Below are 27,232 nucleotides of genomic sequence, written 5' to 3' on the forward strand. Positions count from 1 at the left end.
TCAATGCACACATCATACTCTCTACAAAGTAGACAATGAATTTCCTTTTCTTTCTCTCCTCCTCCTCTTCCTCCTCCTCCTCTTCCTCCTCCTCCTCCTCCTCCTTCTCTTTCTTCTTCTTCTTCTTCTTCTTCTTCTTCTTCTTCTTCTTCTTCTTCTTCTTCTTCTTCTTCTTCTTCTTCTTCTTCTTGTTCTTCTTCTTCCTCCTCCTCCTCTTCTTCCTCTCCTCCCCCTCCTCCTCCCCCTCCTCCTCCTCCTCCTCCTCCTCCTCTTCTTCTTCTTCTTCTTCTTCTTCTTCTTCTTCTTCTTCTTCTTCTTCTTCTTCTTCTTCTTCTTCTCCTTCTCCTTCTCCTTCTCCCTCTCCCTCTCCCTCTCCCTCTCCCTCTCCTTCTCCTTCTCCTTCCTCTTCTTCCTCTTCTTCCTCTTCTTCCTCTTCCTCTTCTTCCTCTTCTTCTTCCTCTTCTTCTTCCTCTTCTTCTTCCTCCTCCTCCTCCTCCTCCTCCTCCTCCTCCTCCTCCTCCTCCTCCTCCTCCTCCTCCTCCTCCTCCTCCTCCTCTTCTTCTTCTTCTTCTTCTTCTTCTTCTTCTTCTTCTTCTTCTTCTTCTTCTTCTTCTTCCTCTTCTTCTTCTCCTCTTCCTCCCCCTCCTCCTCCCCCTCCTCCTCCTCCTTTTCCTCTTCTTCTCCTTCTCCTTTTCCTCCTCCTCCTTCTTCCCCTTCCTTGTCTGTCTCTGTCTGTCTCCCTCTCCCTCCCCCCCCTCTCTCTCCCTCCCTCCCTCCCTCTCCCTCTCTCTCCTTCTCCCTCTCCCTCTCTCTCTCCTCCCTTTCTCTCCCTCCCTCCCTCCCTCCCTCCCTCTCTCTCTCCTTGTCCCTCTCCCTCTCCCTCTCCCTCCCTCCCTCCCTCCCTCTCCCTCTCCCTCTCCCTCCCTCCCTCTCTCTCCCTCTCCCTCTCCCCCTCCCTCCCTCCCTCCCTCTCTGTCTCTCCCTCTCCCTCTCCCTCTCCCTCTCCCTCTCCCTCTCCCTCTCCCTCCCTCCCTCCCTCCCTCTCTGTCTCTCCCTCTCCCTCCCCCTCCTCTCTCTCTAGAACTGCATTTGTTCAATTATGCAGGTCTTCTGGAAGAAGCCAGGATGCTGATCCCTGTGAGGTAGGAAAAGACCTGTATGAGCGGTTATCATTGGTGGGGAAGCGTCCACAAGATAATCTTATATTGAAGAGTCTTATTGTCACCTAGGCCAAGGAAGAACTGCACAGTTATCTCACGGCTATCTCATGGAATTTTCCCAAGTCTTTCCATTTCCTTACAAATGAGGAGACCTCATTCTGATGGAAGCAGATTCCAGTGTGTCCGTGTGTCATGTTTTTTACATCCACTTGTCTATGGAGGGGCATCTGGGTTGGTCCCATCTCTTACTTATGGTAAATAATGCTGCAATGAGCATACCTGGGATGATAGCTAATTTAGCGTAGCCTAAATTGGGATCATTTTAGGTAAATGCCCAGGCGTTGGATTGCTGAGCCAGACCCAGAGAAATATAGCTCCTTGGTTTCTCTCTTTGGTGATAATTAGTATATGTCTAGGATGGTGCAAGGAGAGGATCACAATAGCTCAATAGCTAAGTACGGATGACCTTATAAATTGATGCTAATTAAAATGAACTCCAAGATGTGGAAACAAGAGGGTTTTGTTGCTGTTGCTGCTGTTTTTGCTTTTCTATTTTGGTACTGGGGATCGAACTGAGGATGTTGCACTTGCTAGGCAAGCGTTTTGTCACTGAGCCCCATGCCAGCCCTGCTGTTTTTTTTTTTTAATATACTGTGTGAAGTTATTTCTTTTTATTTTCATTTGCATTGGTTTACCTCCTGTTGTCACTGTGGTTGATTTTGGTACCGTGTATCTTGTATTTACATTTCTTTGATTTGGGGATGGACAAATTCAACAGTGATACCTGACACTATGTTGGAAATGAACTTTTAGGGAGGGAGAGGAGTGTGGAAAAGCAAAAGAAAATGAAGGAAGGGATTACAATGTTCCTCATAATCTTACTCACATAACTGTAACGCCTCTGTAGATCAACTTTAAAATAAAATTAAATGAATTAAAGAGAGTAAGATCGCAGGAAATGGTTTTATACACAAAGGAAGCAATAAGGTTGGTATTGGAGGACATAATATGTATCAATAAATGAATTAATTTAACAAGATGATAGAAAACCCATAACAAATTATACTGAAAATTTCCCAAAAGTCTAAGATTAGTTAAATACTAGCATTGATATTGGACTATATTTAATTAATTAATTTTCTATTAATTTGTGTAATTTTGTCATTACACAAGGAGGTTTCATTAGCTATAAAACTACTCAAGGAGACGAATGTGGTAATAGAATATTTTTATTTTGATAAATAATTCTTCTTCCATTGTAGAAAATGCAAATATCTTACAGATAGGCTGAAGGCATTATGTGTACCATATAAACCTCTTAACTTAGAAGTTGCAAAGTGCTTCCCTAAATTAGTTTAAGTACATGTGATTGTAATTTTAAGAAGTCTGTCGCAACTAAAGGTTTAAATATATATTTGACGTAAGTTCATTTGTATTCAATTTAATATATATATATATGAGATTTTTGCCTACAATATACAAATATTTTTAGATTGACAGAAAAACCCATGTAATTATTTCTGCAGCTTTCAAGAACACAGAAGTACTGGTACACGACATTACAGCCAAAGCCAAGAAAGATAAGCTCACATTGAATCAACACTTAGCAGTGTATTCGAATAATTTAGATAAAAAGAAGATATTGCAGAAACTTGCTTACCAGACCAAAGAAACCAAGTCCAAACTTGTTTCCAGTAAAGAACTCTCTGAAACAGGATGTTCAGGTAGTGAATTAATGTGGGTCTATGCAGGTTTTCCAAATACCTGACATGGGCCAAACCTTGATATTGTTAATTGACTTTCCCTGCTTGCTGACCATTTTTCTATGCCAGTGGATGGCTGAGCACTGATTAACATGATCAGGGATACCGGTCTTAAAACGGGGTTTATCAGCATCCAAAATGTAGAATAGATTTTTATGGAGTCTAAACTTGTAAAGAACCCAATGCAAGTGTCACTCAATATGCAAATACATACAACTTTATACACCTAGCTATCAAACTAGTGATGTACTTATGAAGAACTGACTGACAGAAGGTCTTCTTAGAACTATATAAAAGAAATGTCTTCTAAGCTTTCTCCTTTGCCAACATTGGCATATGATGTTCAGACAATGTGAAATAGTAAAGGAGCCAGTTGCCAGGGGCTCACGTTTGTAATCTTAGCTGCTCAGGTGGCTGAGATCTGAGGATGGTGGTTTGAAGCCAGCCAAGGCAGAAAAAATTCATGAGATTCTTTCCCCTAGTTAACTTCCAGAAAAGCTGGAGGTAGAGCCCTGTGGCTTGGATGGTGAAGTTCTGTCCTTGAGCGCGCACACACACACACACACACACACACACACACACACACACAAAGTATTGTAAAAATTATTAAAGTCATTAGGCAAATCATATTCTTATGCATTTGAAGAATGTTGGCTTCAATATCCATTTGTTAGCTTTTAGTTGCAAATATTACAAACATAGGCATTGCTAGGGTCTTGAGACTATCACTGCCCTTTAGATGTTAACTTATGACTAAAGAAAATTGATTTTGAAATAAGTAGGTCAAATGTTCATTGAATCTTTCTTAATAACTTGGCCATTTATTTCTAGTAAATCTAATATGTCTTTATTCAACTACTCTATTAAATTAAAAATGATAGGATTAATTTACCTAAAAAATTACTAGTTGGCAAGAAAAATAATTGAAATGTATATCTCTTATGTTAGCAAGTATTTTAAATTGCATTGTGATGCTATAATCTTTTTCCTCTATTAGAGAAGTGAATGTTAAAAGTAATATAACAAATTATAAATGGAGAATATCTCTCTCACCTACTGTATACTCACACATTTTCCTGAATCTCGAAAAGAGTGAGAAATAATCTCATTGGAATTAAAAAAATAACAATTAAAAGTGGGGCATTGAGTTAAAAATTTTGTCTTCAGAATCACTGTTGGTTTCTAGTAATAATTATAACAGAAATTAATTATTATTTGTATCTAAGAATTATAGCATGATTAAAAAGTTTACTAAATTTTTCTAGACATTGGCATTGTTTATCAGTTGAGGGCTATTTCATAGATATTTACTGATATAATGGTTCGTACCTATGTACTTTTGCAGGTATACTGTTCTATTTTAATTGCAAATATAAACACAACTACATAGACATAAACATTTATGATTCTATAGGCATGTTTTATTACATAGATTAATATGTATTTATGGCATACAAACCCTCAGCCTAATTTTAATTATGTTCTAAAATCTAAGTGCCAGTGATTGTATATAGAGATTCCCTTCTTGAATACTTGTTTGTTAAATATGTCATTTGAAACATGATGTAAAAATCAATGTTAGTAAATTCTTTAAATAAAAAAAGAAAATTTCATCAATTCTGCTGATGGTAAATTTGCATAAAGTATAATATGAACCACTTGTCTAGAATAGCCAGTTCTAGACATTTTAGGCAGATTGGTGTTTCTGGCAGACATTAGTACTCTGTACAATTTTGTTAATCAACAACACACAATAAATTCATCCCCAAATATTTATATTACTGGGTAGTGAAACTTAGGAAGAAGTAGGTCCTTTTGATATCCTGATAGTCTACGTTAGAAGAGACCATAGCCCTATTGATTCAGCGTGAACATGAATGTATAAGGCAAATGTCTGATAATGGATATGGTTCTGGTGGAGAACACAATCAAGTTACCAGAAATACCTTTTCTGTTGAAAAAAAAATAGGTCTAGTGTCCATTTTTTTAATATTTGCTATTATCTTCAAGTAGTTGTACAAAGGTGTGGCCATTCACCGAAGCCATTTATGAACACGGTGCATCCTGATCAATGTAAGTCCTTTCAATATACTCACCCAGCCCTTCTAATCCACTCTTTCTCTTATATTTTTCAATATACAATGAAGTCATGCCTGCATTCTCTCCCACTCTCCTTTTTCATTTTCCCACCCCTCTTCTTCCTCCCCCGGCCTCCACCCTTGCAAGTATCGATTTCCTGGTACTTATTTTGCTGGGCTTTGATTTAATCTTTAAGTTGAGTTTCTTTATTGCATCAAGTATGTACATCAAAAACTTCCATCAGTTATTTTTGATAGAAATCATCACTGGCTGCAGGGTGAATATTTAACTCTCAATTAACTATTCTCTGTCAAGGAAATGTTGCTGATAATTTAATCGCTATGCATTGTGTCTGCATAAATCAAATTTTTCAGCTTACTTTGCATGCTAGTCTAGGTCTATAAAACTTCCCATTGAAAACATAACTTGCCCATTTGGGGCTTATAAAGATGCCTTAATGAATCATAATTAGAAACATAATAATTCTAGAATAATGTACTTTCCTCTAACTTTTCAACCTCCGGTATTACAGAGAACAGGAAAGTCCAGCATTGGAAAGGTACAGGGACTGGAAAATATGTTTTAATTGCAGTATTAATTCAATTTTCTTGATGGATCCTTACACCTCCCTGAGTTTTTTCACTAATCTAGAGGACGATAGGTTCAGGAACTAATCAGATCTTTATAATGAGTCCAGTGCTATGGTTAACAAGACATCAAGCCTTACACTGGCACCTGAGTTTATTTTACAGGTCAAGTATTCCTTTTTTCTTTGATTATTATTATTATTATTATTATTATTATTATTTTTGTGGTGTACGAAGGAGTTATTGTTACCTAAGTCAAGTATAGAATATATATCCTTTTAGACAAAGTCATCCTTACCCTCATTCTCTCCCAGTTTTTCCTTCCTGGTCAAGGACTTCTGTATTATATGCCAAGGACAGAGATAACAGAAGATCTCAACGGAGACAAAAGTTTTGGTTTTGCTACCTATGGATCAGAAAAGTGGGGTTTTCTAGATGTGGCCAAGGACACTGGAAAATATAATAATAGGACTTGTGTTGTTTCCTCATAATTCAATATCTTCATACTGATCTACTAGATGAATTTGTTGCTGAAAAGTTTTTATTTTTTCCAAAACCAAAAATAGAATGAACATTTACTTCCTCAGGTTTGTCTCTCCCAAACTGATTTTAGCCATTGTGAGATATGAGAGTGGTTAAAGTGAGCTTAGATTTATTGCCATTCTATTGCCATTCTATAACCTATCAACTAAAATATCTTTTCCTATGTCTCTCCTCTCTCCCTTTATTCATTTTTCTGAGTTGTTCATGGCCCAAACACTATCAAGGCAGATAAATCATTTTTGTGGGTTTGTTTCAAGGGAGAAAATAAATGATTCCATTGCTATTTCCTAAATATCACCAGAAACTGTTCATTTGATAAGTTACTTTAAATAATGGAGTTAAGTTAAACAAATGACATTTTGTTAAACAAACACTTTTTTTGTACTTGACTGTGTCTCAAGTTATCTTCTTAACTTTGAGATTATTTTACTTACATCAGACTGATTATATCAGTTAGATTCATAAATGAGAGAACAAAAGCAACAAGGGATATTGTTTAGAAGCTAAGTTGAACTAAAATTAGGTGAATTGAGGTTGCTTAGGGTCTATTCACCTGGTTCTTGCCATAACTTTCCTCTCTTCTTATCTACTTAGATACATGTAAGGGAAGGCTGCCTCTTTCCCTTCTTCCCCCAGCCTTTAATATACACAAAGCACATCAAAGAACTCAATATTAAGACAATATTAAAGAGAGGTAATTAATCTACTTCTTATCATCTTGTTTTTCATGTCAGCTTTAATAACAATGCCATATTTATGATTCTCTGAAGGAAATTTGCATAAGATTTACACACAGCTGAAGACATTTACCTCATGATATTTGCAAAACTCTCAAAAATCTTTAGGAATGATATTTCAAAAATATCACCCAGTGGTTGTACTGTTTATTCTGAATAATTACACCTTAATAACAAAACAAGAACTTATACTTTAGTTTTACCTATAACAAAACAACCTGGTGAACAGTGGATTATTAGTCTTAAAATTATATACTGATACCATTTTTGCACTTAACATTTCACTCATTCATTTTACCTTTGTGGTCATATAATTGACAAATTTACCATTACTTATTTATCTACCTAACTAAATATATTATTTTAAACTGGTTGTATAAAGAGCGTTCAATCAACAATATTGTCAGTATATGCAAGTCGATTGAAAAACATCTTGGTACCATGAAAATGAACAGGGGATATAGAGAATTTTATGGTACCTTAGCAAATCAGTTATATGAGGAAGTTCATGTAATACATAAGAAGAAGGAAGGTCTCAAAGAATACTATAGTATATTCTTCCTCCAGGTAAAAACAGACTGGGAGTGATGAGGTGAAATTCCACACTGAAAGTCAGTGATTGACAAGCCTGCCTCGTTGCCTTGACAACCACTTATTTCTTTGAGTCAGCAAGTCTGGGTAGCTTCTATTCGCAGATATTTTGTCTTTGTCTTACCCAAGGTTAGGGATCACCTTACATTCCCAAACATCCCCTTATATTAACCATCCATGTCATACTAAAAGCAGCTCAATCTACACAGAAAGGGATAAAGACCCATGTCAGTGACCTTCCTGTTGGCAGAAGAGGCAGGTATACAGGGAAGGGGAATTTGTGAGTTCTGTGTCTGTCTCGTCCTCTGCAGTCGTTTGTTGGGTGGGACCTCACAGGTCAGTGGTTACAAGAGTTCCCCTAAATAAAAGCAGCCAGAAATCTCCCACCCTTGATCATCTCAGCTGAATACCTGACCTCTTTCATGATGAATCATAGGAAGGTAATATAGCTAGAGTTTCCCTGCCTTTGATGTTCTTTTGCAGTAATTTTCCATTCATTTTTCAGCTCCTAGCTTATAAAGAATTAGCATTCTCATTTCAGTCCTTTCTTAAAACTTCATCCTTATGGTAGTAGTCTGGAACAAGAACACTATTACCATTTTACCATGGGTCAGAATTATTCTACTTTATTTCTAATTTTATATAATACTAAGACAAACCATTTCTGAACTGGTTATTTAAATTTTGTGTACCAGAGATTTCTCTTCTTATCAACATATTTCAGAACTGTTTAGTGTTTTCCAAAATAAGTTTGTAATTTGGGAATACGGCAGGTGTTTATGTTTTTTGAGTAATGTAGCCACATGTCAAAGCATAAGGAGGTAAGTGCGCTTCTAAATTGAATTGCTAGGGAGAAAAACATTTTTATAAGAAAAGGGACGTGTTTATTTGGAAAGCATATTTAATCATAGAAAAACAAAACTGTATTCACTTAAATTATCATAGAAGCAATTCATATCTCACTTCATAGAGTTTATCATAGGAACGTAAATGCTATATATGGTCATAACACAATTATAAACACAAACTGTTTGGACAGCATTTTGTAAATTGCTAGATATTATTTCATTATGAGAAACAGAAAAAAATAAGTCCTTCCAGACCTCTTCAGATGATGATCACCAAAAAAGAATCAAGTTGAGAACTAGAACCTTGATGGGAATTCTTTACCATAGTAAAATCAAGGTTTTCATGTCATTGAATTTCACAATGATTACATTTATTCTTAAATATTTCTGCATTATTTGTATGTACATGGGTATTGTAACAATGCTATGGACAGCACTGTCTTAAAAATGAAAAATACAAAGGATTATGATGATATGAGTGTACTATATTTAAAAGAATTGGAAAATACATAAAACTTATCATTTCATAAGAAGATACATGACAGTAGGTTTTAGATTACTACTGGTGTATTTATGATAGTATATAATTCATATGGATGATGCAAATTCAAATGAATGGAAAATATTTAAATAAAAAGTAAACCATTCCTGTTTCTCCTCTCATTTCTCCATTCACTAATCTAGAGATCACACACTCACTCCATTGAGATGAAAACTTCTACATAGAAAGACAGACATGTGGACTTACCTTGCTAGAAGAACTTTAATAAATTGCATATTCTGTACATAAGTTAGTTTTCACTGTTGTGAAGGAAGTAGTAGAATCTGGAATTAGATGCACATTTGTTTGGTCAGTGAATCCGCATTTTGACTAGTTCATCACACTGTACCATGTTTTGTGTGTAAAGGGTATCAATGTATGGAAATTAATGCACCATCTATCTGGCAAATATCACCCTTCTATTAATTACAATAAAAATATATGAAAAAAAGTATTTGTAACTCTTTCTCGGGAGTTATGTATTAGTGTCTTCCTATTATTTATAACTTTATAATAGTCCATGGATATGACAGTGTAATTTACGATTATTTTATTTTTGTTTTACATCCCCCCCTCCTTGAGGCTTGAACTCAGAGCCTGGGTGCTGTCCTTGAGGTATTTTGCTCAAGACTTGCTCCCTATCATTTGAGTCACAATTCCATTTCTGCCTTTTTTTTTGAGGGGGATCTCACGGACTTTCCTGCCCAGGCTGGCTTTGAACCACAATCCTCAGATCTCAGCTTCCTAAGTAGCTAGGATTTTAGGTGTCATTCATTGGTGCCTGACATGTTATTCTATGATTATTTTCTAGTGAACCTACTTTGAAATCATAACAAAACCAGTAGTCCTTAGAGGTTGATTTATGATCATGTTAACTGTCTTTAAAAACAAGAGATTTTAACCAGACGCTGATGGTTCATACCTGGAATCCTAGTTACTCAGATGTTTGAAATCTGAGGATCAAAGCCAGCCCAGGCTGAAAAATCCATGCAACTCTGATCTCCAAATAAGCAACAAAATGTTACAAGTGGAGGTATAGTTCCAGTCTTGAGTCTAGAACATATCAGTGTAATGAGGCCAGGGTTCCAGACCCTGAATGGACACAAGAAAAGTGGGGGAGGGGAGGACACGAAAGGTTTTACAAATCTTAATGTTCTGAATAGATTCCCTTCTCTGATTTTCTCATTACGTATTGTTAGAATAATAAACACTTGAAGTTTATACTTTCATACTCTCAAATATTCTTTTAGGTATTTGTGTATGTATCACTATCCAAGTTGCTAAAATCACTGTGATAAATTCAAATAATATGTACATCTTTAAAAAATATTCCTATTATGGAGAAACAAGATGCAAATAGTTTAAAATAGTTTTTCAAGAGGTTTTGTATCATAATAAAAAAAAAACTAACTCTTAGGGAAATAGAGATAGACCAGAGCTTCTTTTACCTAATTATTTTAACTTAAAGCAAATATCAGATTTAATGGAATGTACTTATTTGCTTTAATACTAAAGCCAAAATGAGTACCTAACACAAGACCAGTTAATTGAAAATTATACTGAAGAACTTAGTCATTGTAAGGAGCACTTTAATGAACTAATATTAGAAAGTTTGAAATAAAGCTCATTCTCAGATGAGTAGCTGTGCATTTCAAGAAGCATGTGTACATTAAAAATGTTCTATATGGGGCTGCGAGTTTGGCTAGTGGTAGAGTGCTTGCCTAGCATGCACGAAGACCTGGGTTCGATTCCTTAGTACCACATACATACAAAAAAGTCAGAAGTGGTGCTGAAGCTCAAGTGGTAGAGCTCCAGCCTTGAGAAAACCCAAGGACTGTGCTCATACCCTGAGACCATGCCCAGGACTGGCAAAAACAAACAAACAAACAAAAAAAAAGTTCTATATGTATATATGAATATGTACAGAATAAAATTTTTAAAAAGCTTATTAATATTAAATACAATAAGTCCATTTTATTATTACATATTAATGTTCCATTTTCTACCCCAAACTTAAGGATTATAAGGAACCTGTAATTCCTTAAAGTGAATTTTAAATTTATAAATAAATGAGTTCATAAATAAAATTTATATAACATTTATAAATAAGCCAGGCACTGATAGCTCATGCCAATACATATAGCTACTCAGGATGTTGAGATCTAAAGATCTCAGTTCAAAGCCAGCCTGATTAGAAAAGTTAAAAGTTGGAAGTGGAGCTGTGGCTCAAGTGTTAGTGCACTAGCCTTGAGCACAAAAACTCAAGGACAGTACCCACACCTGGAGTTCAAGCTCCAGGATAGACACAAAAGAAAACAATTGAAAATGAACAATGAAATCAAATTTTATTTATAAACATAAAATGCACACATACTCTAAGAGGCCAGTGTGTGTATATGTCTGTGTATTATGTGTGGTATTTGCTTGATACAATTAGTTGGAAGGCAAAGATGTCCTGTGTTCAAGCATAGAAATCTAATCACGCACAGGACCATCAGTAGCTACTCTAGGACAAGTGCAGTCTGTGGCAAATGACATGTATATTCAGCTACTGCCTTACAGTTAATAAATCAGCTCTGGATGTGCAAAAGCTGCTGAATTTGTGTGAGATTCAATCCTCCAGTGGGTTGTTTAATGACAGCTTTATTCTCAAGACACCCAAGTTATAATTATATGCCACTTTAGTCCCTGATAAGTGGAGGGTGGGAAAAGTGGAAACAGAGAAAAACAGAGATTTAATTTATTGGGATATATTCGTGCTTAATAAACTGTAACAAATACCAAAGACCTAGTAGCTGCAGGAGAAGAAAGGCCAAAACAAAACAAAACAAAACAAGAAACAAAACCCATTACTTTGTTCCATTATAAATGTGCTTAATTAGCCTAGCTGATTCCACGGAGGCCAGGAGATCATGAGACCATGACGGTTCTTGACTATGAATACTGCTGAATTTAAAAAAATAAAAACAACAAAACTTCAAATGATAAAAAACTCTACTGTAGGGGCCAGGTGTTTGGCCTAGTGGTAGAGTGCTTGCCTAGCATGCATGAAGACCCGGGTTCGATTCCTCGGTACCACATACATAGCAAAAAGCCAGAAGTGGTGCTGAGGCTCAAGTGGTAGAGCTCTAGCCTTGAGAAAGTCTAAGGACAGTGCTCAGGCCCTGAGCTCAAGCCCAGAACTGGCAAAAAAAAACCTCTACTGTATTATGAAAAAAATAATTTCTATAGTAAACTTCTATATTAAGTATGTGTAAGTATAGTAATGTATTCATATATAATAATTATGTAATATACTAGCTATATGTATATCTTTACTATATTAGTATATGTTATAGCTAATATATAGTTATATATACATATATAATAACTTCTATAGTAAATTATGAAATACTTATTTCTGATATGTATTTCCTTTACTTGTATTACAATCATCTCTCACAACCTAAAAATTGAGGCCAGGAGTGTGGTTTGGTGGTAGAGTGCTTGCCTAGAATGCAAGAAACTCTGGGTTCGATTTCTAGGAACCACATACACAGAGAAAGCCAAAAGTGGCTCAAGTGGTAGAGCACTAGCCTTAGAGGAAGCTCAAGGACAGTGCCCAGGCCCTGAGTTCAAGTTCCATGACTGGAAAAAATGTTAAAGACTGAAGTTGACAATTTAAACACACAATAAGTTCATGAAGAGTTTTATTTGAGCAGGGCATGGATCACAAGATATGGGGCCTCAGAAGAGGAGAGGAGAGATGAGGGGAAGGAGAGAGGGAGTGAAAAGGAGGAAGAGTGGAGAGGGGAGTAAGAAGAAGGAGGGAATGGAGGAGGGAGAGAAGGAAGGAAGAAAGGATAGAAGTGAGTAGGAAGGTGGAATGGGAAGAAGAGGAGGAGAGAAGAGAGGAAAGGAGAAAGACCTGTAGTCGATATTCACAGTGAAAAATAAAGCTACAATTATTCAAAACATTTTATGGCTTGACTTGTATTTTGTAAACAAGCCTGGGTAATAATCATGCAGACATGCTACCTGTCAACAATTCCTGTGTGGTAGGCACAAAAGGATTATCACTTCAGTGCTATAAAAGAATCAGTACTAGGTATTGTAAATTAATGGCACTTGCCTGTTGGTCTAGTTGAAACAATGAATGAGTATCTGAGAAAAAAGGTGAGCAAGGGACTTTTTTTTTTTTTTTTTTTTACCAACCAAGGTCCAATGACACTAGAACTTTTTTTCATTTTGGTCAGAGGAGGGGCTTGAACTCAGGACCTGAGCGCTGTCCCAGAGCTTTTTTAACTCAAAGCTATTGCTCTACTACTTTCAGCCACAGTTCCACTTTCAATTTTCTGGTGGTTTATTGGAGGTAAGAATGTAACTGACCTTCCTGCCAGTGCTGGCTTCAAACTGGGATTCTCAGATCTCAGTCTCCTGAACAGCTAGGATTAGAGGGGTAAGCCACCAGCACTTGTTTCAGATATCACTTTTGATATATCGTAAGTCAGAACCAGGGACATAGAAACATAGCTTTGAAACTTTGTTGATCCTTCAAGTCAGAGCTGGAGACATGTGTAGGTAACTCAAAGACATATGCCAAGACGAGGGTATTAAGAGGGCGAAGATAAACTCTGAGACCCTAAAAGGTAGATGGCCATATTATCAGGGATTTAAGAATGCTTACCCTTCATTAGTCTGGAAATTCAGTGGGCAGCAATCCATTCGAACTTTTTGCTCTCATGGGGATACACGACTGGATTTCTTGAAAACTTGGGAGTAGGTTTTGGGAGGAGGACACAAATCGAGAATGTGGGAGACCACAGAAATTCTTAAATTATTTCACTCATTATGTCCTCTGGATTCATGACCTAAAAATAAGGCTGTTAACTCAACAGCCTCCCTTAGCTCAGCCCATCCATGCTTTCATTAGCCACGAATGAGAGGAAGATCCTGAACGCTCAGTTCAGCAACTTGTGTTCAGATTCAGATTGAACACAAGTCCTCAAAAACAAAAATGGATCAAGGGGTGATAAGTACCCTTAAATATCATCCAGACCCATCCTCCTTTCAAGAATGGAAAGAATTCTTTTTCTTGGAATTTTGAAAAATTAATGCGTTTCATGTTCAGAACTTTCACGTGTGAGTAGATGTACATTATTGCTCAAAAACTAATCAACCAATCCATGGCATTTCATCCCCAAATCTGTTAAGAGTCCAAGCTTGCCACTGCAACAGAACTGCCAGCCACATGCTGACTGGTCTCAACTTTGTGGAAGTAAATTAAGGATCATAAAAGGAAACTAGGAAGAGAAATCTTTTCCAAGACAGCTGGTATCAATGACATGATGTTCTGATTGTGCAGTATTCCAGAAGCTCATAGTCTATTTTTATATCATGTTCCTAAATGTCTAAATGTTATATTTTCAACAAGAACATAGCAAATTCTGCACATTGTGGTTTATTTATTTTATTTTATTTTTACTTTGTAAGCCATTCTGGAAAAGGCAGAGTTGCAAAACAAAACAAAATTTTAAAAAACAAACAGAAATGCACCCTGAAGAACTGGAGAAGGTCGAGTATTGCCATGCTAAAGTGAGAAATAAGAAAATTTCTAAAATGAAGAAATTATTCACTAGGGTGGTATATTTATAAATAGGTAGGCCAAGTTTTTTGTCATGAAACACAGAACTAGAGTTGTACACTATGAGGAGTGGCTTTTACTGCATTAATTTTATTTTAAGAATATGAATTCACTGCATTTTTTCCCAGTCTTGGGGCTTGAACTCAGGGCTTGAGCACTGTCCTTGGACTTTCTCAAGGCTAGAGCTCTACTACTTGAGCCTCAGCACCATTTCTGGGTTTTTCTATGTGTGTGGAACTGAGGAATTGAACCTGGGTCTTGGTACATGCTAGGCAAACACTTTACACTAGACCAAACTACCCAGCCCCTGAATTCAATGCATTTTTATTGATGCGTTCCCTTTCATTATTCTCTTCCATCCCTGTTCCTTCTGCTTCAATTTTCTTAATTTTGTAGAAGATGAATTGAATTTTATAAATGTATACCCCCTCATTCCTATCTTCATTTTTCTATCCCTCTCCTCGAGATTCTACCTTCTCCCTAATTTGAAGAAAAAGTAGATATTTACTAAGTTTTAAGGAAACCAGAATTAATTTTAGACCATGAAAAACCAAGTTAAATCTGTTGAAAACATGTGATGTGCCTTCACTAAAATAGAGAAGAAATTAACCTGAATTTTAAAAAAATTATTTAAATAAATCAGATACTGTAAGACTAAAGATGTAGTGAAGTGTGAACAAAACTGGATTTTAGGAGCTGGGAGTTTGGCCTAGGTGTAGAATGCTTGCCTAGCATGCATGAAGTCACGGTTTGATTCTTTGGTACCACATATATAGAAAAAGCTCGAAATGGTGCTGTGGCTCACATGATAGAGTGCTAACCTTGAGGAAAGCCAAAGATAGTTCTCAGGCCCTGAGTTCAAGCCCTAGGACTGGCAAAAAAAAAATCTGAATGTTAGTAAATTTTTCCAGAGCTACTGCAGGTTCTATCCTTACAATGTATGTTGCACTTGATATAATATGTAAAGTTATTTTAGGTCATGATAGTTAAATTCTATTGATGTGATACATTATGACAAAGTAAGCTAGCAATAAATATTCCAGTGGATTCAGTGGTTCAGAAGCAGAGACAGTATGTGTTGATATTTGTTTTAGTGTATACAAAGATGAGAGATGGGTGCATGTAGGTAGATAGACATTTGAATATATGCATATAGATAGATAGATATTTGAATACATGCATAGAAACTTGGCACTGGTAGATCACTCCTGTATTATTAGCTATGCTAGAGACAGAATTGAGATCTCAGTCGGAGAATGAGATAAACTAGCACAGACAGAAAGGACTAGGAGACTCTTATCTGCACTGAACTAGATAATAGCTGGAGTTAAAGTGATGAGGCCCTAGGTACAAGTGCCAGTACTATCACAAAAATTAACTAACTAAATAAACACACTAATATGCATACTGTATTTTAAGCTTGTTCTTTAGAGAGGGTCTATAATTGGTGATCCATCAATGGGAAGAAGGTGTATCAGAAATTTCTTTCTAAATGCCGTTATCCTATAAAATAATAATCAACAGAACTTCCTTTTTTCTTCATAGTGTCAACTTAATTTTTTCTACACTTTCTTTTCTTTTTTTAAATAATTTTATTGTGATTAGTAGAAGGATTACATTATATTCACCAGATAGAAGGTGCATAATTACTTCACAAACATTGATACCCTTTCTTATGACATGGTCCCCATTTCCCTCCCACCCTCTCCTGCTTATCTTGATTTCCCCCTTCCCTATCCAATGTCAAATAACCAATTAAGCACATATAAAATATATCAGATAATAAAGTGAAATATTGTAACAATATGAGATAACCAAGGGATGGCAAAAGAGATGAGCAATAACATAGTACATAAAGGACAACAGTCACTCATTATATGGCTTTTGTTTCTTTCTCCTGGAAGTCCTTACATTTAGTGTCATACTATTTGGTCTTATGTCTCTAGATTTTGTTCTATTGTAAATCTCTGCTAGGAGAGCCCAAGGTTTCTACTGATTATGACAATTGAGGGAGACTATTGGGCCTATGTTCCTTTGAGTCTGGCTTACTTCACTTAATACGATTTTTTATAAGTCTTTCCATTTCCTTACAAATGGGGCAATGTCGTTCTTCCTGACAGCAGCATAGATTTCCATTGTGTATAAATACCACATCTTGTTGACTACACTCTCTTTTCTTATTCATTTGCTTTCTTTAATATTTGCTCCTTAACTCAATGACACTTTGCCTTGGAATGCAGTTTACTATTTGGCACACATGTACTATAATAGAAACTGAAGAAAATAGTGCATTTATGTATGAATCAACCTGACCATCCACTCCTTACTCCTTTGTCTATTTTCCTTTCCATCTAGTCTATTTTCTAATATTCAATGATTTTTAAAACATGCTTTGATTAAATAATTGGCCTACTAAAAATGCTTCCATCATTTTCAGTATTTAGTCATTCCTAAATTATTATTTTGCTGTCATTGCTGTTTGCTTCTTTTGTGACCATATATGATAAATATACATATATATCAGCCTATATACAGACGCATACATATATCGATGTTTATATATCATATATATGCATATATATGTATATGTCACATATAAGTTTCAGGGAAGAGAAGGGAAATGACAAAATGGTGAGAAAAAGATAATATCACAATGATACTCACAAAGTAAGATGTAGGAAATAGACTTTACGACTTGAAGGGGAGGGGAGTTGGGGGGCCAGGGAAAATGGGAGAAACAAGGGAGCGGGTAACAATGTTAGACAAGAACGTTGTCATCACCTGATTTACGAACTATGACCCCTCTTATACATCACCTTGACAATAAAACAACGGGACCCAAATCTTTTTGTGGGGTTTTAGAAATTTCTCAATCATAGTCCAAAGGAGAATGTCAAGTCAAAATACATGCCAGAGAGCTGGTCAGAATGCCAGGCTGCTCCATTTGCAAATGTTTGCGGGTGTGCATCCATCTATGCTGAGATTCACCTTACTTTACTACCACCACCTCCTTCTCCTCCTCCTCCTCCTCCTCTTCCTCCTCTTCCGTACTTCCATTTCATCACATGGAGTTCTGATTTGATTTTTTCCCACCAAGTGTATCGCTAAGCTATTTAACTATCTGGTATACACTACACACACTTTTCCTAACCCCCTGGTTTTACACCCTGGCGATGAATTAAACAGGATGATGTATAGTCTGTAGTCATGATATAAGACAGTGGCTGTGTGTTGAAAGATGGTTGTGAAATCTTGGGAGTAGGAAGAGGAAGAGTTGTTTCTGTCCTTCCCTTCCCTTCCCCTTCCCCTTCCCCTTCCCCTTCCCCTTCCCCTTCCCCTTCCGTTTCCTTCCTTCCTTCCTTCCTTCCTTCCTTCCTTCCTTCCTTTCTCCCTTCCTTCCTCCTTCTTTCCTTCCTCCCTCCTTCCCTCCACATTCCTTCCTTTCTCTTCTTTTCCTTCCTTCCTTCCTTCCTTCCTTCCTTCCTTCCTTCCTTCCTTCCTTCCTTCCTTCCTTCCTTCCTCCTTCTCTCCCTCCCTTCTTCCCTCCCTCCTTCCCTCCCTCCCTCCCTTCCTTGTGGACAACCTGGAGCTTGAACTCATGACCTGGACACTGTCTCTGAGCTTTTATGTTCCAGGATAGCACTCTACCTGTTGAACCACAACTTCATTTCCAGGTTTTCGGTGCCAAAGTAGAGATGTGTTCCAAAGATTGTTCTGCCTGAACTGGCTTTGAACATCTATCTTCAGATTTCAGGCTCCTGAGTAACTAGGATTATAAGCATGAGCCACTGGTGCCTGGCAGGTGTTTTTTCTTGAGCTGATGAGGATATTTGAAATGAATGAAGCTGATGAAGTGTGAACACTACAGGGGTTTCCTTTGTTGACATGACTCTTGTTAAATATTGTCCTACATTAGGCCATTGCACCCTTCTCTCCTCTTTGATAATGACTTATTCTTGTGTAAAACCAGCCTTAGAATTCAGAAACTGCCTGCAGGCTGTGAGGAGGGAAAAGTTTCACCTTTGCTTCTTTACTTTTCTTTTATCAATCACAGTTCCTTTTTGCCTATCTGTAGGATATGAAATTCCTTTTGTTTATAAGTTCTAGTTTTTTTGTGTGTTTCATTGTTTTGATTTCTAGTTTGGGAAGTTGATTCCCTACAGTTAATTCTATATAAATAGAATCAGGCACATTCTTGATGTGAATCATTTTAATTAAATGGTGCGTGCGTGAGTGTGTGTGTGTGTGTGTGTGTGTGTGTGTGTGTGTGACTTATAAATGACAGCTTCCACTCCCATAGACCTTCTGTTCGGGAAATGAACATTCTTTGAGTCTACTGTGGCATTAAGAATGGAGTTTCAGAAGAGGTCCAGATGTTCTCTGTCTGTCTTTAATCTAGGACTGCCAGTTGCTCAGTGGGTGGCTTTTGGCAACTGCAAAACTACTCTCAGACATAATTCCACCATATGCAAAATGGTGTGCCTCTAAATGTACTTTGTAACTTCATGAGTCTTGAGTCAGCAGGCTGGAAATCCACAACGTGCAAATCTGGGGAACTAACTTCACAGCAATGAGATTGTTTGCCACATGATAAACTTTTATAGTTTGTCACCATGAGATGTTTGGTTAAATAAAAATCTCAAGAAAATTCGTTGTCTCATTCTCTTTTATCCCTGGCCACTTTATGTTTAACTAAATGACTTAGTTTTGAGTTAAAAAACATTTTCATTTTATTATTTTATAGTTATTCCTTTCCTTTCTAGAATATTTCCACAGAATTTCTTCCCAGACACAACGATTACCTATATTGATCTGCTGAGTTTCATGGCTCTTGCTTGATGTCCTTGGATGGAAATTCTGATTTTTTCTTTGTTTGTTTGTTTTCCCCCCAGAGCACCCAGTGGTTAGAAGCATATGTGATAATTAGTCTTTGCATATGAACATCTCTCTAGATTGAAGTAGAGGGTCCAGGGTCCTTGCATCATAGCCCGTACTACATTGAGATCCTTGTGCTATGCAAGGGGTCCAATGCATTTTGACAATTCTTCTACGTTATTATATAATATGATTTGTGATTTCCCTAATTGCCTCCGAGGTTCACTGTAGGCATATTTGCCCCATTTCAGGTTGACAGCATTCATCTTGGGACAGTCATAGACCACAGTTGCCAATTCCCACTCATAACTGTACATACCCCCAGCCTCAACTGCATTGGCCACATGCTGTTGTCATCATCATTCGTGTGTCCATTCCTGGTCACACGCTATTTCTAGTGTCCAGAAGCAAGGGGCCCGGACTTGACTATATGTCCCAATATAGAATGTTATCCCTGATTATGGATTCGCTATAGAATGTATTATCTCATCTAAGTGCCAGGTATAGGATGTTTTCCTGGCGATAAGCCAGCTATAGGATGTGTGGCCCTGCCTGGCTGATATTTCCATTGCCCAGTTGTAATCACAAAGATACCCTGTTCCCAGCCTCTTCTCTGGGGCTAAAACTGCTCCCCTGTCTGAAAGCAAATTGCTTTTCTCCACCTTGTCCTCTTTGGATATTAAATTTTGCTCTTTTCTATGTGACTTGTGTCCATGCGGTTTTCTGGGTTGGTGGGTACATTCACAAGAACACTCCTGGTCACCATACAGTGAACCAAAACATGTATTTTTATGTTAAACTGATTTATATTTAACTTTGGTTGGTAGCATAACTCACCTGTGAGCCAGAGTATGAGCCACAAATGTATGACTACATTTTCCCCATTTCCTAGCTTTACAGAAATACTTTTCTCCTTGACATCATTCAAGGAGAGTGTTGAATGAGAATATTCTGCTCTTTATATGTGTGTGTGTGTATATATATATATATATACATACATACATACATGTTTTATATGTGCCATATATAAAACTGTGGCATGGCCCATAGCCAAAGGAACAGAAGATCAAAATGTGGAGAAATGAAAGCTATGTCATATTTAATAAAAATAGTCATAGATATGCATTTAATATAACTGATACATGCAGATACATTATCATGAAAATGAAATGGTAGTATATTAAAGCACCATTATATCAAGCACAAAGGAAATGCTCATATTTGCTAATGTTACAAGTTGTGTTTTATAAATTTAAGTTAAGCATAACTATTATGGTTAGTCAGTCTACCCAGATTTTCATTTAATTTAACCCCTATAGACCTGATAGTATGTCCATAAACACTGAAATGAAATATCAATGGAAGTTCTAAGTTTTATTATACTGTGCTTAATTAATTAATTTAGTTCCACTCCTGTGCTTGTCCTTAGGACTTGAAAATTCTTCATAAGCTGGGTTTTTTGTTTGTTTTAATATTTTTTTTTGTTTTTCTCAGGGCTAGTGTTCTACCACTTGAGCCACAGCTCCACTTCCATCTTTCTAGTGGTTAAATAAATAGTGATGGGATTATCACAGGCTTTCCTGCCCAGGCTGAACCCTGAATGACAGCTGTGAGTCACAGAAGCTTGGCTCTGTTTCTAACTTTATAATCTTGGACGTGTGAGAATCAGAACCCACAAGTGTCCAAAGGAATAGCTCTGAATAGTTGTGGAGTCTGTTTAGAAGTAGGTAGTTAGGACTGTTCTCTAGCTTTGTGAAGCAGAAGCAAAGCTCATCTAAGTCTGTCTGCATTTGCTTCTTTATTAAGCAACAAGGCAGATGTTGTTTAACCTAGCCTTGGAGATCAGGCCAACCTTTCAGAAGTTAATTTTCTCACACAAGCAGTGGCTTCACTGGCCTCAGAGGCTTGTTTATATGCAGAAAAATGGAATCTTGGGGACTGTCATTCTTACCACTTCTCATTTTAAATAAAAATGTTTGACTTGTGATTGTTATAAACTCCAAGACTTTAGATGTGTGGGCTGCCTAAATCTTTGCTTTGCTCAGCAGCACGATTCTGTCGAGGAGCTTAAATCAACCGTGGAGAAGATATTTCCCCCTTTCCATCATTCCACAGTAGCGAGTTGTATGTTTCTGTTGAGAGATGGGTTTGGCACTGCCTGTACATGGCACAGAGAGGATTAAAACACAGAAAAGAAGTCAATGGAAGCAGAGGCTAATCGGTGGGCCTCATCCTGAATTGCGCAAGGAGCTCCCTTGTCTTTGCCTTGGTCTTGACAGTTAAGCTAAGCTGTCTTGGCAGTGTAGGCAAAAGAAGCACTGGTTAATTAAATCTCAGTCCTGGTGCCAGCAAAGTATCTTTGATTTCTTCTCTCACCGCTATTGAAGTCTAGTTACAAGTTTCATTTCCTGTAGGTTCTACTCTAGTAAAGAAAAAAATGCTTACACAAAATAATGTGTTGTTCAAGTTCCTTATAATATATTGATGTCTAAAACTGTTGAGTTAGGCTGAGCGCGGTGCCTCACACCTATAATTCTAGCTTCTCAGGAGGCTGAGATCTGAGGATCTAGGTTCAATGCCAGACCAGGCACAAAAGGATCTGAGACTCTTATCTCCAATTAACCTCTAGAAAATAGGAAATGGGGCTTGGCTCAACGGTAGGGCGGTAGCTTTGTGTTGAAGAGATCAGGAACAGTACCCAGGCTGAGTTCAAGACCCATGACCCACACAAAAAAATAAATAAATGTTGAGTTAGCCAGTCATCAGTGGTTTACCAGCCTAGGCGAAAGTCCATGAGACCTTTCTCTCTAATAAACTACTCAAAAATGCTACAAGTGTCTCTGTGGTTCTAGTGGTAGAGCTCTGATCATGAGCAAAAAGAGGTTCAGGGATGGTGCCCAGGCCAAGAGTTCAAGTCCTGGAACCCGTAAAATAATAATAATAATAGTGTTGATTTACTCATTGACAAAGGAAAACAGAAGAAATATAATTCTGCGAATGTTCAACATTGCATATACTTTGGAACTAAAATAAAAATTCTTATTTTCTTAACGTTGAAGTTATATGACTTTTATTAATATTTAATTCCAATAATGCCATCACCTGAATATTGAGATGGGTTTATGAAATATAAATAAACCTCTATAGAAATTCCTTAGAAACTAGTTACTTTTGCACGAATTATAGGCAAAGAAAAATATCATAGAAACAAAACACAAATACAGAAACAGTGCTTTGAGTTGGGCTGTCAGCTCAGGAGCTCTATATGAATATGAATTGTTAGTGCTTAGTGCTTATGTACAGATTGAATAATATCCAGATATGTTGGTAAATCATAGATGAAATTCCAGCTGTGGAAACCCATGATTCTAGCTTAAAAATATAAGGCCAAATCAGGACCAAGTACTTCAATTTAAAGAAAAACATACTATATTGTACAAATTTTAAAATACATTTCTTTCTCAATTCTTTCTTACTTTGTTTCCTCCTTTGCTTTTAAGCTCATTTTCAATGGCTTTTCCCCCCTCCTTAATTGAATGAGTTCAAGAAAGTGGATATAAGTATCAAATTATTTATTTATTTATTTTTCTAGAAAAAAATTATTGTAATTAATAGAAGGGTTGCATTATATTCACCAAATGGAAGGTGCATTACTTCATACACATTGATACCCCTTCTTATGTTTTTGCCCCTTTTTCTCTTTCCCTATGCCCTCCCCCATCTTGTTTTCCCCCTTCTCTATCCTATTCCAAATACACATGTATGCAATAAACTAGGTAACAAGTTGTTCTTAATATACTATGTTATTTCTCATCATTTTTGTTGTCCCTTGGTTTTTCTCATATTGTTACAGTATGTATTATTTTTTAAAGGATCCATCTACTAGTCAATTTACTAACAAAATATAATTTCTTTGTTTGTACCTACCTAGCCATCTATACCCTAACAAAATTGTGAAAACTAGTTTACACTAAGACTTTAAAGAACATATCTTACCTATAATATTGTAATTGCAATTGACTCTCCTGACCATATAACTTGTAGTTTTTAGTATAATACAGATACGTTAGAATGAAATTACAAGTTAGTTTTTTACAAGGCAGTGCTGTCCAATAGTTTCTTATCTTTCTATAGTAGACAAATCCAGTTGAGTCTCCCTATGTATGTTTTCTGTATATTGTTATTAGTATCAATATATACTAGAAATAGATATATTTTGTAATAGCTACAGCTACAGATGTATAGATTCATCCCTATAGATAGAGATATAGAAAGATAGATAGATAGATAGATAGATAGATAGATAGATAGATAGTTAGATAGATCCCTGTACCTACTAACTAGGAATAGATAAAAAGGTATATAATTTTTCATACTTTCATCCAGTTACATCTGGCCATATCATAATCTTCAGATCATTTCCTAATTAAAAGCAAAAATGGTTGATTTAATAAACTGTCATGACATATCTTCCTTTTAAAATCTGTGTGTGTGTGTGTGTGTGTTTGTGTGTGTATCTTATTAGCAAATCTTAGATTTGAGTATTTGATACTTCTTTCAGAATGAAGAGTTTTCTGTCATTGTACCTTGGAATATTTTTTCTATTAATGATTTGATGTCTTAATCACATTTATCTCTTTAGCAATCTTTGGGGTCCATACGTGAGTAAGCTTGGTTTTATACGTGAGTAAGCTTGGTTCAAGTAGAAGTGTTACGTGCTAAAGGCAGAAATTATCCATAGTTAAAAGTCCTAGTTTCAAGTGTGTCCTCATTGGTCATGATCACAGTTTTATATTTTGAGAGAAATTGCTATTGCTCCCACAGTTTTCAAGGAGCAGTCTGGTTTTTATTAGATGGTTCCTCCAGCTTCAGGGTGCAGTCATTACAGGTAAATGCCCTTCTTTGGGGATGATCTTCCCTGCAAAAAGGCTCTGACCTTTCTCCTGAGTAGCCTCCGTGTCTTTCCTGTCATAAAGGTGTTATTGATTAGTCCAGTCTTTCCTGGAACCCCACGTGATTGTAAAGCAACTGAAAGAACAGCTTAGAGAAACACAAGCACAAACAGAGGCAGAGAAGCCAAGATTTTCTCTAGTTTTTAATTTGTAGTAGTTAATTTGTGGGTCCAAGAAATGAGGCAGTGTCCCTCTACAAACATAGTTCAAACATTTATTACAAAATTCTTTCCTTTTTTCAGTTCACCTCCCTTCCCTTCCTTTTCCTTCTTTTCCCTTTCCTTTCCTTTCCTTTCTCCCTCCATCCCTGCCTCCCTGCCTCCCTCCCTCTGCCCCTCCTTCCCTTTCCTTCTTTCCTCCCTTCCTCCCTTCCTCCCTCCTTCCTTCCTTCCTTCCTCAATATTGGGCTTTGAACTCAGGACTTCCAGCTTGTAGATGGCACTCATTCTTGAGTCACACCTCTGGCTGACTTTTTGTAGGCTATTTTGCTGACTATTTTGGAAATCGCGTATAATAAACTGTATGCCTTTGCTAAGCTCAAACCAGGATCCTTCAGATCTCAGTCTAATTATTCTTTCAATAGACTGAAAGTGGATTGTTTCTATGATGAGACTGACAGCATTACCCTTGGGAACTTCAGTATTTATTGAGATTGCTTCTGAAAAAAAATCCTGCTCCTAGGCACAGTTTACAGGGCTCAGATGACCTATGAGTGTGGAAGATTTAATTACAGTAAGGCATCTCCTCTCAGGCCTTGTGATCTCTTCCTCCATTTGAAGGATTCTCTGCACCTACCTATCTCTCATGGCTAACTACTGTCTATCAATATATTTATACTGCATTACACTACTGTCTGATTGCCATTAACAATACTATGTTTTCATACAAATGTATATTTCAACCAGTAGCACTCAATTATTTTTAAAACTTTAAAAATCATACTTGTCAACTAACCATGTATTGCTTGTTTGGTCTATCTGTCTGTCTATCTCTATCTATCTATCTATCTATCTATCTATCTATCTATCTATCTATCTGTCTATCTATCTATCTATCATGTATCTAATATTGTATTTACAGTTAAGATAAACATGTGTGAGTGAATATATGTATATCTCTATGGATCGCTCTCTCTATATATGCATATATATATACTAATCTGTATACACACATAAGTTAAATTATAGAATGTCATCAATGTTGGTATTTTAAAACTTATTTCTCTAAATGTGTTTTCTACTCTTTTACTTTCTTTTTCCATCATCCATCATATGGCCTTTAGTAACTTATGGATGTCTTATATTTCTCTGCCATTCTTCAATTAATTTTTTTGCTCTGTTATTCTAACTACACAATCTATATTGATCTTGTTTTCAATAAAGTAGAGCCAGTACAGAAAACCTCTGAGAACAGTATAGTTTCCATTCTTCAGCTGCCTTTTATGAGTGTTTGCTGTCCATATGATTGCGAATGATCTTTGGTAGGGAAGTAAATTACTATGAGGAAGAGACAGGCCCTCTGCATATATTCATGTAAGATGCTACAAAATTGTGATATCATGAAATAGTAAAAATATTTTCAGGGAAATGGCTAATTAGGAAACAGATGTATCTTATGACATTTGGGAAAGGCTGACAAGGGAAGATGAGAAGATATTTTTGAAGTACCTGGGTCGTGGGTCTCCTAGAAAATATGTTTAGAGTTATTACTATTTTGGGGTTATAGAATTTCCTTACTTCAAAATATTTCTGAGATTACAGATATGAGCTACAACCAAATACTGGCTTATCAGTATAGAAATAAGCTTTCTTGCCTTTTTTGCTGAGGTATTTTACTGAAAATCATTTTATGTGCAGAGTTTGTGTGTAATCTAAATATTTGGATAAACTCTAAATAGTTGGGTAAAATGTGTGTACATACTTTTGAACTTCTTCACTAAAGTTACTCTTTACAAAAAAAAAGATTTCTTCTCCTCAATCTTCGAAGTGTCAGCATCAATATTGATGACTAACATTACTGTATTTTATATTTATTTTACTCCATAACTATTTGATCTTGTTTCATTTCTATTATTTTAGATGAAAGGGCATACCCTCCTGAGTGTATAAAAATAAAATTGAAATGAAAAATAATTTTTATAGTCTTTTCCTTTATGGCATGCAGTAGAAAAGGCAAGGCAACAGTGACTTTCTATTTAAATCTTTAAATTAAACTGGGACATATAAGCAAGTAACAAATAATGGCTAAAATGGAGAGTAAGTAAAAATCAGTCTAATGTGAGCTTAGTAGAGCTCACGAAAATTCACAGAAGTTTGTTTAGAAATATGTTTTTATCTTGAATTTGGCTCTAATCTTTGCTTCCTTTTACTTAGAATCCTATATGCAAGCATTTTTTATTGTGAATATTGTTTTTATTTTTTTCATATATTTTTATTGTAATTAATAGAAGGGTCACATTATATTTGCCAGATAGAAGGTACATTAATTCACGTACATTGATACCCTTTCTCATGTCTTGGTCCCCATTTCCCTCCCCCGCATCCCCACCCCTCAAGCATTTTATTTTATTTTTCTCTTTTGAGATAGGTTAGATATTTTTAATGGGCAACCTAATAAATAATAAATGTTTAATATCCTTTGAATAACACCTTGGCAGTTTCTATATTCTCACAGCATATTTTCACACTTACATAAAAGCGTGAAGCTTTGGTACAATGACTTGTTTTATATTTAATGTTTTCACTACTTCCCAATTCCTAGTAGAATGCATAATGAAATAAAATTTATATAAGTTGGAAAACATTTAAATCACTTTATTGAGCTAAGCATGTGGTTTTCATTCTTCCCAAATTTAAATAAATCTTCCATCTGTTTTTTTATTTAGTCATCTCTGATTAAATCTTCACACAAAATGCAGATGAACACAGTGTATG

Source organism: Megascapheus bottae, chromosome 23 (genome assembly GCF_031878675.1).
Source record: "Megascapheus bottae isolate mThoBot1 chromosome 23, mThoBot2.hap1, whole genome shotgun sequence".
Lineage (NCBI taxonomy): Eukaryota > Metazoa > Chordata > Mammalia > Rodentia > Geomyidae > Megascapheus > Megascapheus bottae.